We start from the raw sequence: 18,231 nt of genomic DNA, 5'->3' as shown, positions 1-18,231 counted from the left end.
TACGGATGGAGGTGGAGGAGAAATGCGAAGTCTGTGTGTTTATTAGGAGTCAGATCAAATATAAGGGAGTTCTCAAATCATGTAATGATTAACACAGAGCTGGGAGGTAGGCACTATTCCTGTTCATATTTTGCCCATGCAAGAAGGGGGGCCACAAAAGAGGGGGGCCAGGGCTAACAATCTGAGCAGTGGTTCTCAGTTGGGGGTGGGAGAAATGAACTCCCAGGGGAACCTGCAATGTCTAGAAATGCTTCTCATTGTCATGATGTAGGTGTTCCGAGTCAGGGGGCATGTAGCGGACAAAGGCAGGACAAAGGCTACTGAGCATCCTACATGCACAGGGTAGCCCCCTACGGCCCCCAAATGTTCATAGTGCTAACACAGAGAAACTGACCCCAAAGCTTTGTCATTGCTATTGTACCCAAGGTCTGGCTCAGACAAAGGGCGTTCGGTTTAAGAGGCAAATCGCCATGACCAATGCCCTTACCTGAGTATCAGTGGCAGTGCTACTGCCTGCAGCAACTGGTGGATGGAATTTCACTTCCCTGAAAACTGAAGGGAACCCCTTAAAATCCCTGTGAGAGGGGACTACGTTGTGGCACAGCAGGTAAAGTTGCCGCCTGTGATACCAGCATCCCACAGAGGCACCACTTCGAGTCTTGGCTGCCCACTTCTGATCCAATTTCCTCCTAACACCCTGGGAAAAGCAGTGGCAGGTGTCCCAAGTACTTGGACCCCTGCACACACAAGGGACACCAGGAATAAGCTCCTGGCCCCAAGGCTTCAGCCCTACCCAGCCCTGGCCATTGCAGCCATCTGGGTAGTGAACCAGTGGATAGGAGGTCTCTCCCCCGTCTCTCCCTCTCTAACTCTGACTTTCAAAAAAATAAAAATAAATCCTTTTTTAAAAAAGAAAATCCTTGGGGCCAGCATGGTGGTGCACTAGGTTAATCCTCTGCCTGTGGCGCCGCCATCCCATATGGGCGCCGGGTTCTAGTCCCGGTTGCTCCTCTTCCAGTCCAGCTCTCTGCTGTGGCCCAGGAGGGCAGTGGAGGATGGCCAAGTGCTTGGGCCCTGCACCCTCATGGGAGACCAGGAAGAAGCTCTTGGCTCTTGGCTTCGGATAGGCATAGCTCCAGTTGTGGCGGCCATTTGGGGATTGAACCAATGGAAGGAAGACCTTTCTCTCTGTCTCTCTCACTGTCTGTAACTCTACCTATCAAATAAATAAATAAAAATCTTTAAAAAAAAAAAAAAGAAAAAAGAAAATCCTTCTGATAAAACTAATAAATAATAATAAATAAATAAAACTTCTGGCCGACGCCGTGGCTCAGTAGGCTAATCCTCCACCTGTGGTGCCAGTACTCCGGGTTCCAGTCCTGGTCGGGGCACCGGATTCTGTCCTGGTTGCCCCTCTTCCAGTCTAGCTCTCTGCTGTGGCCCGGAAAGGCAGTGGAGGATGGCCCAAGTGCTTGGGCCCTGCACCCGCATGGGAGACCAGGAGGAAGCACCTGGCTCCTGGCTTCGGAACAGCGCAGCGCACCAGCCGTGGCAGCCATTTGGGGGGTGAACCAACGGAAGCAAGACCTCTCTCTCTGTCTCTCTCTCTCTCACTGTCTAACTCTCCCTGACAAAAATAAATAAATAAATAAATAAAATAAAACTTCTTTAAAAAGCCTTGCGAGATTTCAGTTTCCCTATCGAAAGCTATGAACACTCTAGTGACTATAGTTCAACATAGGACATGGGGCAGAGATAACAAATGCATCAACAGAGTAAAAGTGAGCTTCTATAAAAACATCCGTGCACATGCTGGAATTTAGGACAAAATACACTCTTCTTTGAAAGCAGAGGCGGATGCACAGGAACTCCATGTGCATCTGTGTAGCTCTTCTGTAAGTCTGAACCTGGCCTCTGGGCAGGGGAGAGTTTGGCACAGCTGTGAAGTCACGGCATGGGACACCCGGATCCGTGCCTCTGCTTCTGATTCCAGTGTCCTGCTAAGGGAATCAGTCTGGTAGGCAGCAGACGATGGCTCAAGTGCTTGATTTCCTGCCGCCCATAGGGGAGACCCAGATTGAGTTCTGAGCTCCTGGCTTTGAGGGAGCCCAGGACTAGAAGCAGGCCAGACTGGCTCCATCACGCAGCTCCTTATCAGCGTATATACACTAAACAAAACAGGATGGAGCCCATTCTAACAAATACTTACCAATGGACAAGATTCAGGTTTTGAAAAAAATAAGTTGGAAAAGGTTCTATTAAGACTGTCCCTGCAAAAGCAGTAGAAGATGGCCCAAGTCCTTGGGCCCCTGCAGCCACGTGGGAAACCTGGAGGAGGCTGCTGGTTCCTGGCTTCAGATCAGCGCAGTTACGGCCATTGTGGCCATTTGGAGAGTGAACCAGCAGATGGAAGACCTCCCTCCCTCCCTCCACTTCTCTGTGTAACTGACTTTCAAACAAATAAATAAATAAATAAATATTAAAAAAAAAAAAAAAAGACTGCCCTGCCTTCACAACAGCTAATGTAGAACCACCACATTCGCTCTCTGGGGAGGTCATGCTACAGACATACAAATACCCCTAGAATGCAAGGCCTCAGCAGTCTGGTCTCTCTACCAGCTTCTCTGTTTGCTCAGAGCTTCTCTGTCTTCTTGCTCAAATAAAGCTCTGCTTCCTGTCTACTCACCATTGTGTCAGGTCTCGAAATCGTCATAAACACCAGGACATCATCAACCCGGATTCATCTCACCGGTTTTCCTGCAACAGCCTGAGCCTGGCCCAGTCCTACCTGTGGCAGCCATTTGAAGAGTGAACCAACAGACGGAAGATCTCTTTCTGTCTGTCTCTCTTTCCATCTCTGAGTCTCCTTTTTTTTTTTTTTTAAGATTTACTTATTTATTTGAAAGGCAGAGTTACAGAGAGGCAGAGAGAGAGAGAGGGAGGGAGGGAGGGAGGTCTTGCATGCACCGGTTCACTCCCCAATTAGCCCCAACAGCCAGAGGTACGCTGATCCGAAGCCAGGAGCTTCTTCCAGGTCTCCCACACAGGTGCAGGGGCCCAAGCACTTGGGCCATCTTCTACTGCTTTCCCAGGCCATAGCAGAGAGCTGGATCAGAAATGGAGCAGCCAGGACTTGAACCGGTGCCCATATGGGATGCCAGCACTGCAGGCGGCGGCTCTTCCTGCTGAGCCACAGCACTGGTCCCTCCCTGACTTTCAAATAAAATGGAAATCAATACACAAAAACTTTAAAAATGAAATTATCCTAAAGTTAAAAGCTTATTAAAAACTAAACAAAGGGGCCCAGCGTTGTGACACAGAAAGTAAGATGCTGCCTGGAATCCCATATCAGCGCCGGTTCGAGTCCTAGCTGCTCCACTTCTGATCCAGATTTCTACTGATGTGCCTTAGAAGGCAGCAGAGGATGAACCCAGTGCTTGTGCCCCTACACCCACGTGGGAGACCCAGAAGCTCCTGGCTCCTGGCTTTGGACCAGAGACCAGCCCAGCTCCGCCATTTGGGGAGTGAACCAGAGGAAGGAGGATTTTCTCTGTCTCCACCTGTCCCTGTCAACTCAGCCTTTCAAATAAATAAATACATCTTTTAAAATAAATAAAAACAAAGCAAAGGAAAAACTGTTCTCTGTAGATGAAAACGTTCACATTAGATGGTGTCACATCATGTATGAAAATACACTTCTGGATGAATGAGTTAAGTGCAAATAATGTGATTAACAACACAATAAAAGTTTCAGAAGTAAATATAGAGTCAAATTCTGTAACCTCCACTTGAGGAAAGCCTTTGTCAACAAGGCACAAAAACCATTAAGGAAAAGCCTGACAGGTTGCAGACTCCCTGCATGGCAGCAGTATTCTCATTTAGAGGGGCGAGGAGCATCAGTGCAGCTAAGAATCAGAACTGTTGTTGCAGCTTCCCTCGGGGAGAAATTTCGCAGCCAGAGCTTCCATTCTCCGGTTACAGAAGTCACAAGGAAAGGCCCTTAGGGAACACCCATTGGCAGTCCTCTCTAATTAGCTTTAGATTCTGGAGGGAAATTCTCCCTCCTGGTCTTCCTGCTCCCACTGGGGGTTGGAGGAAGTCTCCAGCATGGGGTTGGAACAGTGCTGAAGCACAGGTGCAACCCCAGAGCCCATTTCTGGGCCTCGCTAGAACAAAGGGGTCTTTTCTTGTTATGTTAATGTCTGAACTAATCTGGGTGACATTTTCTCCAGCAGTGAAAGCAGCTGGTTGCAGACAACTACCGCTGCTCCCTGCACACCAGGCCTACCCCAAAATGGCGGCAGGTGCATTGACTTTCCCCAGTACCCAAAAAGACAAAGCTATAGAAACTGTTCCATTTCATGCCCAAAACTCTGGAATTAGCTTCCCCTGATACCTGCAAAGTTTTATGCTTAAACCTCCAGAAAATATTAAAGATCCAAGACACTCAATTTTTTTCAACACAAGCTAGTATTCTAATTTCCTTTAAGGAAATAAGCTGTAAGGATGTCAGCTTTTGGCGGAGTTAAGGAACCTGAGAAAGATCTATACAGGCATATGAACAAAGCCCTCTGCCACCCTTTGAAGGTCGATTCATCCATCTGCATTTTCCTATTATCTTTTCTTGGAAAATCAAGACACCTTTCTGGAGGAAGGATATTACACCAGAGGCACTCTGGATGGAAAAGTTGGATGTCAGATGAGTACCTATTGGGTAGTGAGGTATTACATAAATCATTCTATCTTAGAGTCTCAATGTACTTAGCAACAAAATGGATACAATTCACTCACTCAACCAATATTTAGGGGTCAGTGTTGTGGTACATTAGGTTAAGCTGCCACCTGTTACTCCAGCATCCTATAAGAACACTGGTTTGGGTCCTCACTGCTCTACTGCTAAACCAGCTCCCTGCTAAGGTGCCTGACAAACAGCAGCAGATGGTCAAAGTACTTGGGTCCCTGCCATTCACGTGGGATTCCTGGATGGAGTTTCAGGTGCCTAGCTTCTGCCTGACCCAGCTGTGGCCATTAAGGCCACTTAGGGAGCAAACCAGCAGATGGAGGATATCTTTCCGGGGGGAGCGGGGGGTGCTGTGGTTTAGCAGATTAAGCCGCACCTGCAGCTCTTGCATCCCATATTGCCACCAGTTCTCATGTTCCAGCTGCTCCACTTTTTATACAGCTCTCTGCTAATGCACCTGGGAAAGCAGCAGAAAATTGCCCAAGTGCTTGGGCCCCTGCACCCATGTGGGAGACCTGGAGGTAGCTCCCAGCTCCTGGCTTCAGCCTGGCCCAGCCCCAGCCATTACAGCCATTTGGGGTGTAAACGGGCAGATGGAAGATCTCTCTCTTTCTCTGTCTCTCCCTCTCTCTGTAACTCTTCCTTTCAAATAAGAAAGAAAAAAAAAAAAAAACACTGCTTGGGACACACAATCTCATACTGGGGTGTCTGGTTATAACCCAGCTTTTAAAAAAAATCTATTTGTCTCTCCCTCAGTGTCACTCTGCCTTTCAAATAAGTAAATCTGTAAAAATATATATTTAATAAATTTTTATGAGATGCAAATTCTACCATCTCTGTGAATATTACAGATTTTTCTCCATTGTGATTCAAAAAATGACCCAGAACTGACTTTGAAGAACCACACCCAAGACTGGAAATTGCTGACAGCAGAGCAAGCAAGCATTGAGCACAGATGTAGCCCAGAGGCCCACTCTGAGATGAGAATACAAAGAGCCCAGAGAAGCTGGGAGAAGACAGCCATCCAGGTAGGCTAGCCCTGGCCGGGCCTGGCCTTCCCGGAATCCCGACTTGAGTGAGGACCAGGTATCAACCATACCACATGCTAACAACCTGAGCAAATCCAGAGGAACCCAAGCCAATGTTTCTACCGCCTTCTTTCTCACCTGCTTATCGGTTCCAAGCAGTGTCAGGCATAAGAACAATGTGATTTCAAACACTAATAAATGAGCAAATGAAGTCAATTCTATTTAACAACCCACTGAGCACAACTTGGGGGCACAAGATCAGCATAGCACTTCAATCAGAAGAGTCTGGGGCAAAAGCAAAGAAGGTCCCCGGCAGACAAATGAACTACGAACTAATGGACGTTGAACGTGAAGGGCCCAAGTGACAGCAAATACAGTAAAGCAATCATCAAGGATTCAAGAAAGAATGGTTACACTATTTGCCAATCAATATGCAAACCAAGTATGTAAAACAGACTTTTTTTAAAAAAATTAAAATTAAAAAGCTCTTAAAATTCAAAGACAAGACTGAATGAGATGGCCGGCGCCACAGGCAGAGGACTAGCCTAGTGAGCCGAGGCGCCAGCACCCCGGGTTCTAGTCCTGGTCAGGGCTTCGGTTCTGTCCCAGTTGCTTCTCTTCCAGGCCAGCTCTCTGCTGTGGCCCAGGAGTGCAGTGGAGGATGGCCCAAGTGCTTGGGCCCTGCACCCACATGGGAGACCAGGAGAAGCACCTGGCTCCTGGCTTCGGATCAACGCGGTGCGCCGGCGGTAGTGGCCATTTGGGGGGTGAACCAATGGAAGGAAGACCTTTCTCTCTCTCTCTCTCTCTCCCTCTCTCTGACTGTCTAACTCTACCTGTCAAAAAAAAAAAAAAAGACTGAACGAGATAAGACCAGGACTATGGTAAACAAGAGGTAACAGCCCTATTTCTTGGCCCCAAGCCCCCCAGAAGGCATTGCATCTACTGCGCAATATTTTCCCGCTATTGTCACTGCCACAAGGTTTGTAACTCGCTACATGGAGGCCACAGTCCACAGCTCCAGCGGATAAAGCAAGCTGTTTTATCATCCATACAGATTCTAGACCACTCCCCTATCCTACCCCAACCCGAAAATAACAACAGGTTAAAAATACTGTTCTTTTGGACATAGAGCCACATCGTAACCAAAGCTCTGGAAGTATCTCCACGCCAGTGACGCTGTCATACAGACCATGACAAAAGTCCCACCTGCTTTAACTCTCTTGTCATTCAACACGCCTTAAACATCGTGATGATATCTCTCATGTGCCATTTACTTTGCAATAATCCCTAGTACAAAAGCCTGCTGCCTCTCAGACAGAAGATAAGTACACAATAAATCAGCCTGCAATGATTATTTTTTTCCCAGCTCCTACTCATGGAGAGCTCCTTAAATTTCATCTTATTTTATCTGTTCCAACTCTGCCACCCTTCGCCCCCTCCTCATTTAGCTACTGCCTCCGGCCCCTCCAGCCCACCCCTCGGATGTGGCTCACTGCCCAGGTTTTACCGCACCGCTCGGCCCTGCTGCCGCCATCCGGGGAAGGGAGAGAGCTGTCCTGTGTCTTGGAGGAAGAGCATCTTTCTGGAGAAAGGCTCTTGCTCACTGAGGGAGAGGAAAGCACGCACAGGCCTATTTGCATATGCTTTTATTCCATTTCCACACCCTGCACGCTAACGCTCTCTGGAAAGTCCCTTCTCAATTCCCTCCTCGGGCAGCGAAGAGGAAGAGGCTGGGCCGGAATGGAAGGTTCCAGCCTGGCCATGTCAGCATCTGCCTGGGGGAAAGCCTCCAGTTCTCTCCTGATGTCTGCCGGCTCTGGACCCACAGCCTGGAGCCAGCGACCCTCTTCCGGTACCCCCTTGGGAGCAGACGGCTGCTTGGCCCGAGCGCTCTAGAGAGTTCGGTGCAAGATGCTCGCGCTCTCCTCCAGCCTCCTCTGAGGAAGTTCTGGTAAGGCGCTCCCTCCCCGGGCTTCCTGTCTGTACTCCCCGCAGCCCTACGGGGAAATCCCGAGAGCTTTATCGGCAGCCCAACGAGCCTGTTGGCTTTTCAAGGACGCTCAGGCTGAGTTTCGGCCAAAACCTCAATTTAACGTTAGCCAAAAATAAATAAATAACATGTGCTGGCATTTAGGAGAGAGAGAGGAACCCATCAGCCTTTAGGGCGAGGATCAGGCAGAAAGATCTGTTTCCTCTGGATTTGCTCAACATTTGAACAAAGGGGCGCTTTGAACTGCAAACTAGCTGCTGGCTAGCCGGCAGGAGGCCCAGAAATCTCTCCCCGCCACCCTTCTCCCGGGCTGTGAGGCTGTCTTGGGTCCCAGTTTCCAGGGGCCTGTGCCAGACACCAGGGCACTCTGCTGAGCTTCCCAGCCCCAGCAATCCCACCAGGAAGCCGGGGACTGGGATCTCATTTTACCGAGAAGGGGATTTTACCTTCGCTGATGTCAGGGAGACTTGCCCAAGGTCACACACAAGGTTACTGAGCACGTCCATGGATCCCCTTCGCTGTCCTAAACCAGGAAGGCTTACAGGGCCCCAAAATGTGCCGTCTACAAATTCCCAGTGCTTCCTTGAAAATTTGCTCATCGGCAGAAAAGAGCCAGTTCCAAGGATTTTGCTTTCGGGTGGAAACAACATCCCTAACCACCCAGGAAGGTGTTTGTAGCAAATCTGGCTTGGTTCCCAAAAAGCTAGTTCAAACTTCTATTACAAATAACTTTATTAAGGGGCTGGCACCGTGGCATAGTAGGCTAAGCTTCAGCCTGCAGTGCTGGCATCCCATATGGGGGTTCCAGCTGCTCCACTTCCGATCCATTTCTCTGCATATGGCCTGGGAAAGCAGTAGAAGATGGCCCAAGGGTTTAGTATGGGAGACCCAAGAAGCTCCTACCTAGCTCCAGCCCCAGCCATTGCGGCCACTTGGAGAGTGAACCAGCAGATGGAAGACCTTTCTCTGTGTCTCTCCCTCTCTCTCTAACTCTACCTCTCAAATAAATAAATAAAAGCTTTTTAAAAATCTTTATTAAAAGCAGGTATTTATTGAGCACTTATTATATGCCAGACATATCACACGCTTACATGGCCTTATTTAATCCTCCCAGTAACCCGAAAAAGTGGATATATTACTAACCTCAGGTTACAGATGAAGAAACTGAGGCTCAGAGATATAAGAACACAGCCAAGGTCCCACAGCTGAAAAAGAGAAGAGCCAGGACATGGACTGAGGTTTGCTCTCTGCAAATCTCTGACCCTCATACAAGGTGTTGTTAAACTGCCTCTCAAGGGGTCCACATCCTTCTGTAGGATTCTCTCCCCCGGGAAAAGGGGATCCCTAGGAATGTGGGTGGGGCCTTAGGTAGCTGAGCTGGCTCTGAACAGAGCTCTAGGCACTATTTTGCTGAAACATTGAAAGGAGGACACAGAAGGGTGGCCAGAGAGTTCAGAGACTTCATAACCCATCCCTTGTCGTATTCAAGAGGAAGCGACCTATTTGTGAAGCTTTTCTAAAAGGTTAAGAACTGCAGAATGTCAATTAGTGACAATCCTGTTTAGAGATCTGAAGTCATTTGGATCTATTAACTGGGGCTGGGCTCCACTGGAATACATAGAAGGAACCCAGACGTGGCTGGTTACTGCTAACAAGTTCATTACCCGGTTCCAGTCCATTAACGTGGCTTCTGCATTCCTAAGGGCTCCTGCACAACACCTGGGGCTCATTTGTTATGGCTTTTCCAGAAACAGGCAAGTGGATGTTTGGAGCCAGGGTTTAAATAGCCGTACAGCTACTGCTAACTTTGTTGTTGGTAACTTTTGACTTTTTCTTTGGGAAGAATAGACTCTAGACTTTTAAGGCAGGTTTTCAAGAATAACATATGAATTTAGCCTCATCCCTTTATATTCAAAATTTATATCATATCGTGTTTTTTATTCTGCTGGGGGTAGGGTGGACAAGAGATTAAACACCATTTATGGAATTTATATTACAGGACAGGCAAAGTGCTACGCCCTTGACTGGTATCACCTCACTTAATGCTTGTAAGATGAGAACTATTCTCTTGGTTTTACACATGAAAACATACAGAAGATGGAAGCATAGAGATACAAACTACTTCCCGGAGTCAAAGATTTAGTAAGAAGATGCTGGGAGGAGGGGAATAATTGAAAGGCTATGAATCTTTTTTGGGGACGAGATCCTGTCTTTCCTGGTTTGGAGCCTCAATCTGACTACATATCATGCTACATTCCACATAAATGTCACCAATACACGCATGGGTTGAATGAGTGGGTAGGAGCTATTTTCTACTCTGTTACTTAAAAGGCAAACTTTGATATGAGCATTAAGATTTTTTTTAACCCTGCTTCCTTTTTACTTTAATTCCTAACAGCACCACCCTTCCTTTTCAATATCTCATTAACCCCCCACCTGTTTCACTCCATTAGACATTTCAAAATACACCCATATCCCACAGAAAATATTACACAGAGGCTGTCCTCAACTTTGTAAAGCGCCATGTGAACAAAAGCTGGTAAAATCAGAAACGTGGCCTCAGCTGGCAGAGCAATGTGCTGATGCTCCTATGTGAGTTAATAAATTAATACACTGCCATGATATCACATTGTAGAAGCATCTGATTAAATACTTGGTTGCTGAGGCCAGCACCGTGGTATAGTAGGTTAAGCTTCTGCCTGCGGCACTAGCATCCCATATGGGCACCAGTTCATTCGAACCCTGGCTGCCCCACTTCTGATCTAGCTCCCTGGTAATTCACCTGGGAAAGCAACAGAAGATAGCCCAAGGCTTGGACCCCTGCACCCATGTGGGAGAACAGGAAGAAGCTTCTGGCTCTGGATCAGCCCAGCTCCAGCCACTGCAGCCATCTGGGGATTGAACCAGCAGATGGAAGACCTTTCTCTCTCTCTTTGCCTAACTCTGTCTCTAACTTTGCCTTTCAAATAAATAATACATCTTTAAATAAACAAATAAATATTTGTTTGCTTTCATCTGCAGTTTTTTTTAATCCCCACGGGCCCATAGAAAGCACATATACTGGGTGTCCAGAATCCCTGGCATTGAACCTGGTTCTTTATATAATGGATGTTTGTGCTCCATGTTTCCCATGGCACACAGGGGGCTTTGAGAATCTTGCCACAATGTGAGCTCAAAGATACAGAGAGGAAAGCTGCCAAGATGCCCCTCAAGCGGGTTCCTAGTCCTGCGGGGATATCTCCAGTGAGCTCTGGGGCCCTCAGACTCTTCCCTCTGGAAATTGTGACAGACACAGCCATGAAAAATGTACCATTCCCCCACCCCCCAAGTGTCACAATGATAATCGTGTTTCCAGCCCGCAGGGTAATTGAGATGCTTGGGGTTCTTGAACCCAGGAAATCCCCCAAATAGACAGCTGCCACTGGGGTGAGGGTGAGAGCTGGTCCCTTGATCAGCTTGCAAGTTCAGCTGTGGCCCAGATGTGGGATTCAGCTTTCCCTGTCTCCACAGCTTCCAGTGAGGATTCTCATGTAGCCAAAGGCCCTTCTGCCCCAGATGCTGCACATAAAGCATTAGATCACGGAAGCCTTCCTGGCTGCACCAACCTGCTTTCTCCCTCCCTCCCTTCAGCATAGCCTAGAACTGTCTGGTACACACACTTTGTACAAGGTTTTTAACTTTTCATTTGTGCACAACCAATCTCTCCAATCGGTTTAAACACCTGCCAAGACAACAGGGAGTAGCTGAAAGAACCAGCTTTTAGATTCCAGCTGAGAAAAACTAACTTAAAGTCTCTAAACTACTCTTCCCATGAAATCGGAAATAACACTTAGTTCACAGGGTTGCATTAAAGATTAAATTTAGTTTAAAAGCCAGTAAAGTGACTGACATAATCCATTGCTCATAGCAGGATCTGGTGAGGACAGAGGAAAAAGATGACCTATTACACATATCTGTTGTATTTTTTGCATGGTCCTTCCCCACACTGGACATCTAGAGAGCTATGTAAACCTTTGTGCCAGGTGACAAGTTCCTGCAAGTTCAAGTGAACAGACACATGCAAGAGCACAACAGTGACACTGACTGCAGCTCCACGTTCTGAGAGTCTGCTCCTGACACTGAAGATGTGTACCTGGAATGCCTCTGCATTTCTGGAGGTGTAAAGAAAGGAAGTGGACCTGTATGCATCCACTTCCTGTTGCTATCACAAGTACCTGAGCCTAGCACTTTATACAGGAAAGGGGGAAAGGGGTTGATTCAGCTCACAGTTTTCAAGGCATTAAGTCCTAGTCCAGGTAGCTCCATCAGTTTGGTCTCTGGTGGGGCCAGTTGGCTGTCACAGCATGGTAGACAGCATCATAGTGGAAGCAGGTGCAACAGGGAGAGATCACATGAAGAGACAGGAAGCCAGAGAGGGAGAAGGGCCAATCTTGCTCTTTTACAACAATGTTCACAAGGACAGACTCAGTTCATGAGACCAAAATTAACTAGTTCCCAGAGCCATGCCCCCATGACCTAATTACCTTGTACGAGGCTAGTAAAAGTGCTATACTTGAAGGTGCTGCCACCTCTTTACCCTGCTATGCTGGAAAATAAGCCTCCGGCACACGAACTCTTGGGTGACAAATGACTTTCAAACCATAGCAGAGTCTAAAAAAGAAATATACCTAACTGCAGAGGTCAGCAGTGCTGGAGAACTGACTGATCACACCCAGGGGAACAGGGAGCCAGTCTTCATACTGAGGAAGATTCCAGCCCCTGTGAAGGCAAACAGGGGCGATGGTCTGGGGTGGGTACAGTGCAGAGGCTTACGCTGCCGCCTGGGATGCCTGCATCCCAAACTAGAGTGCCCCTTTGAGTCTTAGCCATTCCATTCTGATCCAGCTTTTTGCTATGACTCCCAGGAAAGCCACAGATGATGGCTCAAGCAAGTACTTGAGCCCCTGGCACCCATGTGGGACACTCAGAATGATCTCCAGGCTCCTGGGTTCAGACTGGCCCAGCCGATGTCTGGGGAGTGAACCAGAGGACGGAAGATCTCTCTCATTTTCTCTGTTCTGTTTGTCTCCCTTTCTCTCTTTCATTCTGCCTTTCAAATAGATAAATAAATCTTTTTTTTTTTTTTACAGGATGGCAGACATGCTCTGACTCAGTAAACTCAGGGAGTTAACAATAATGTAGGCAAAACTTTAGCCAATGTTCAGAGTAAAGCTGTTTAACATCAAAATACTGGCAGCAAATCCAATTGTCCAAAATGGGGAAATAGTTAACTAAATTATAGTGCATTTACAAAATGAGTATATCTACTCTATTTTAAATGGCTATGCTAAAAAATACTTAATAACATTTAAAAATCCTCTAGATAGATTTTAAAATGGAAAATAGTATAAAATCCTTGTGATTATCTTTTTTTTGAAAAAAAATTAAAAGCAATATAACAGAAAGATAGAAGACATGTAAGACTACATGAGATTTTTCCTAGCTTTTTGCATCTCTGTGTTCAATTATTTTTTAAAAAATAGAGGCCAGTGTTGTTGTGCAACAGGTTAAGCCACCTCTTGCTGACACTGGCAACCCATATAGGAGTTCTGGTTCAAGTCCCAGCTGCTCAATCAGTTTCCTGTGAATGTACTTAGAAGGCAGTGGAATATGGCCCAAGTACTTGGTCGGGTCCCTGCCATCCAGATGGGAGACTGGGGTGAAGTCCCTTCCTCCTTACTTTGGCCTGACTCAGAGTGGCTGTTGCAGTTATTTTGGGAGTGAACCAGTAGGTGGAAGATCTGTCTCTCCCTCTCTGTCACTCCTCCTCCCTCTGCCACTCTGCCTTTCAAATAAATAATCTTTAAAAATAAAAATTAAAATGTGTTAGGCTTTATAAAAAGGAAAGAAATGTGAGTTCAAGAGAGAAATAAAAGAAGAAAGAAAGGGAAGAGGAGATGAGAAAAAGAAAGGGAATGAGATCAGAAAGCAAGGATTCACGCGCCTCATCCCACCAAGCAGCTTCCTCATCTACATCTTCCCAGCCCTGCCTCTTCAGAGCCTCAGGGCAAGCAGGGAAAAATGCAAGTGGCCATGCTACTGAGGACAGACTGCAGATCAAAGAAGGGCAGTGCATACCCAGTGCATGTACAGTAAACAGTTATAGATCAGAGACAAGTGTCATTTAAGACTAATTTTAGCCGGTGCCGCGGCTCACTAGGCTAATCCTCCGCCTTGCGGCGCCGGCACACCGGGTTCTAGTCCCAGTCGGGGCGCCAGATTCTGTCCCGGTTGCCCCTCTTCCAGGCCAGCTCTCTGCTGTGGCCAGGGAGTGCAGTGGAGGATGGCCCAAGTCCTTGGGCCCTGCACCCCATGGGAGACCAGGATAAGTACCTGGCTCCTGCCATCGGATCAGCGCGGTGCGCCGGCCGCGGCGGCCATTGGAGGGTGAACCAAAGGCAAAAAGGAAGACCTTTCTCTCTGTCTCTCTCTCTCACTGTCCACTCTGCCTGTCAAAAAAAAAAAAAAAGACTAATTTTAAGCAAAAATTGCTTTGTCTTTCCTGTGTACTCCTAAAAGCATGAAAGTATCCTTAAAGCACCCAAAAGCTTTCAACAAAATGGAATGAACCAGGGCTATATGGGAACCACATGTTCTTCAAAAAGCATCTCAGGGGAAAATACAGCAACCAGCCAATCACATTAGGAGAATGATTCTTGGGAGCAGAATCTCTTGTAGGTTCCAACCTGTGCCTGGTAAAAGCCGTAGAGGACCAGGAGCTAGACTACCAGGCTGTTAGTTCTGCACGTGCACACAACAAATGGGCCACCCATGTGATCTCTCTATGCCTCTGTTACCTCATCCTGGGGATTGAAAAACAAAGAGTGATGCCTCCTGGGACCTTTGTTAGGATTAAACAAGTTGGTGAAGGCAAAATGTTGATAGCCATGCCTGATGTATGGGAAATTCCCCATTCATAAGTGGGTGATTATTCTAGAGAACCCAGCCCTGCCCCTTTCCTGATGCTATTCCAGGTTGCCTTCATGAAGCCACTACTCTCTTGCTCTCTGAGCTGTTATTTGGGGTGGAATTGGTCCTGCGTTCATCCTCAAAAGCGGGCACTCATCAGCTTAAACTACTCTTCTGGGCAGCGATGACTGTGGCAGGAAAGGGCCCATGCCCCCAGCCAGGTCAGCAGGAGAGAAGCAATGCTGGAGCTTGTGAAGAGTCACAGAAAGGCCCTTCCTCCTCTAGACGGGAAGCTTCTATGACTGTGGGACCTGCAGCTTCCAAAGCCATCCGGCTCCTGCGAGGAGGAATCCAGGGCAACCAAGGAAGAGCTCAACTAAAGTAAGAGTTGAAAACGAAGGCAACACCAGAGGAAGCTGTTGGTGATATCCCTGGAGCCCCTGGACCAGAGCTTACCCAAGGGCCAACCTCCTGCCAAACATCTCGGTTATATGAACCAATAAACTGTTTCTTACATAAGCCAACTAGGTTTGCTCTTCTGTTACTTGCAAGTGAGAAACCCTAACTGATTCACTTTTCTAACAGAAGAATCCCTAGCCTTTCTTTGTCTGGACACTGACCATGTGTCAGGCACTCTTTCCATAGACTTTGATGAAGAATTCTTACATTCTTTAAAGCAAATTAAACTAAAAAAGTTTCTAGCTGCTTTAACCCTTTCCTTGTCTCAACCATTTTGAGACTCCCCAATTCCCAAGGTACCCACCAAAATTAACAATAGGACAAAAACATGGCCAAGGTGTTTGGAATAAGAAAAGCACAAAAACTATGATACATGCACAAAACTGTGTTCTGTGTATATATGTTTATCTTTTAACCTAGTAACTAACCAACAGAGGCAGGCAAGAAATACGATTTGCAACAATATACTTCTGCATTTTGATGAAATTCTACTACAAAATAGATGCTTCTGGGATTTTCTTTTTTGATGAGCTACTAGGAGGACAGCACACATTTATCACAAAGGTATGAATTATCCCAACACTGACAGCAGTATCTCACATCCAACAGATAGACACCCATAGGGACTTGTCAAGTGGAAATGCCCAGTGTTCATACCACATCTGCCTAAAACGCAATCACAACCATTGTTTGAGCACCAAATGAGCACAGTGTGGGTAATTCACACAAACTCTCTTCGATAATTTACCTTACGGCACATCTGCATGGTAAGTGCTGATCTTTCACTGCTATTTATAGGGGGAGGAAATGGGGTCAGGCAACTCGCCAGGGGCCAGAGAGGTAGTAAGTGATGGTGCTAAGATTAGAACCCTGGCCAAATATGTAAAAGACATATTGACAGTGAAACACACATCACATGAATATCAGTAGATGAGCAAACAGACATGTGGTTACAAGATGTAAAGGTCAAGAGCAAAGATACTGAGGTGGGAGGCACCGTGATGTAGAGGAAAAAAAGAGAAGAAGGTCACATGGCTCTGCTAGAATTGAGCTAGGTGACCTTAAGCAAAGACAAATAATTCATTCATGTGCCGGTTTACCAAATATCCGTTAAGGGTCTACCACGTGTTTGGAGTGAAACAACAGGGAATAAAATAAAAGGGTTCCTCGCCTCACAGAACTTGCAAGCCCAGGAAGATCCTAGGAATAGGAAGACCCTTTGGGGCCTTCTGGTTCAATTCTCCTTTGTGCAGATGAAGAGACTGGGGCCCAGAGAGAGGGAGAGACTTGCCCAAGGTTACACAGTGAACTGGCTCATGGCAGGGCTAACTCAAACCTAGCCCTTTTTTTGGCCCACCATGGTGCTTCACAAATGAGAAAGTTACCCATCCCCAACCCCAAAGGATCCCCAAAACAGCTGAGATGGACTGCTTGAAATCAGCTTAAAAGACCAATAGTTATGAATAAAGATGTTCATTATAGCACTGTCAGAAGTGGCATGCAGAGGTGCATACACAAAGACACTAGAAACAACTGAAATGTGCTCCCGGCGAAGGGTTGTGATATAACTACGGCATATTAACATAAATTCAATAGCCTTTTCAAAGCAAGTAAAATCCTAGAAAATCACTACTAAATTATGAGAGTCCAAAATTCACAGCTTTATTTTCATGTGCATGATAGCATCAAGAGAATTACAAGATTAATGCAAGCTAGTGACACTCTGAGATTGAAGTACAATAGTCTCCTTTTATCTGTGGTTTGCTGTCCATGGTTCCAGTTACCCATACTCAAGAACATTTCTAAAACATTAAATGGAAAATTCCAGGGGCAGGCATTCGGCACAGTGGTTAGGCTGCTGGTTAGGGTACCCACATCCCATCCTGGAGTGTCTGGCTTTGAGTCCCAGCACGGCTCCAATTCCAGCTTCCTGCTAATGCACACCCTGGGAGGCAGCAGGTGATGATGGCTCACATGGCTGAGTTGCTGCCACTCACATGGGAGACCTGGACCATGGCAGGCATTTGGGAAGTGAATTGGCAGATGGGAAATTCTCTCTCTCTCTCTCTCTCTCTCTCTCTCTCCAACAAACTTCACAAAATACCAAGTTTTAAATTGTGCACTATTCGGAGTAGTCTGATGAAATCTCACCACATGGGATGTGAGTCATCTCAGTCCAGTGTACCCATGCCATATTCACCACCTGCCCATAAATCACTCAGTAGTCAACTGTCAGATCAATTATCCCAGTACTACAGTCCTTGCATTCGAGTAACCCTCCTTCTACTTAATAATGTCCACAAAGCACAAGAGCAGTGATGCTTGGTATAACTGCTACATTTTCTTGTTATGGTTGATTTAATCATGACTGTTATAACTGTTCAATTTTATTGTCATTGTTCATCTCCTACAGTCCTTAATATAGAATAAACTTTATCATAGGTAAATATATAAAGAAAAAAACATAGTATAGATAGGGCTGGTACCAGCTGCTGTTTTGGGCCTTGAACTGCTCCTCAGATAATGGGGAAGACTGTCACAACTTAATGTGTCATGGAGCCCAGGTCGGAATCCAGATACTCCATGTTCTGCCACTTACCCTTAAGTACCACAACACGCTGTGCTTAGGACAGAATGAGAGAAAATAAACAGCAATGTAAGATCATGTAAGATCAAGGCATTCTCATTAGCTTCACTGTCCCCGAGGGCTCCTATCAGCCACTAAGGCTGTCATCTCCTCTGCCAAGTTCTGACTTACAAGATTCTTTCAACAGGAACGGTTGCCAGCTCAGTTAGTACCTTGATCAGTGCAGTGACTGGCAGTTCCTGTAGCTTTGCCGAGAACACAGGGTCAGGTCTGAAACATCATCTAGGAAGCAGCTGATGGTGATGCTTCAAGCCACCCATGTGGCTACCAGCGTGTCTGAGCGGCAGGCAGTGAGTGTCAGTACATATCAGTTCCTCAGGCCCATTTGCTGTGGCTCTGCATATCTCCTCTCAGAACGTAGTAAATCATGGTTTCATCAGCAGTGACGCATCCATCTAACGCAGGGAACAGCTAA

At 46.7% G+C, this 18,231-nt stretch overlaps 1 long non-coding RNA gene across 1 annotated transcript in view; it reads right to left on the bottom strand.

The window, feature by feature from the left end:
• LOC138850056 (uncharacterized) overlaps nt 1–7,389 on the bottom strand; it is a 160,932-nt gene extending 153,543 nt beyond the window's left edge. Inside the window, exon 1 of the long non-coding RNA XR_016235460.1 lies at nt 7,285–7,389. This is a non-coding gene — a long non-coding RNA (uncharacterized LOC138850056). The remainder of the gene's footprint in view (nt 1–7,284) is intronic.
• Nucleotides 7,390–18,231: the final 10,842 nt, after the last annotated feature.

The sequence above is a fragment of the Oryctolagus cuniculus genome, chromosome 6 (genome assembly GCF_051225735.1).
Source record: "Oryctolagus cuniculus isolate XC-2025 breed Fujian yellow rabbit chromosome 6, ASM5122573v1, whole genome shotgun sequence".
In the NCBI taxonomy this organism is placed as follows: Eukaryota; Metazoa; Chordata; class Mammalia; order Lagomorpha; family Leporidae; genus Oryctolagus; species Oryctolagus cuniculus.
The sequence above is the reverse complement of the archived record's forward strand: the minus strand, read 5'-3'. Positions and strand labels throughout refer to the sequence as shown.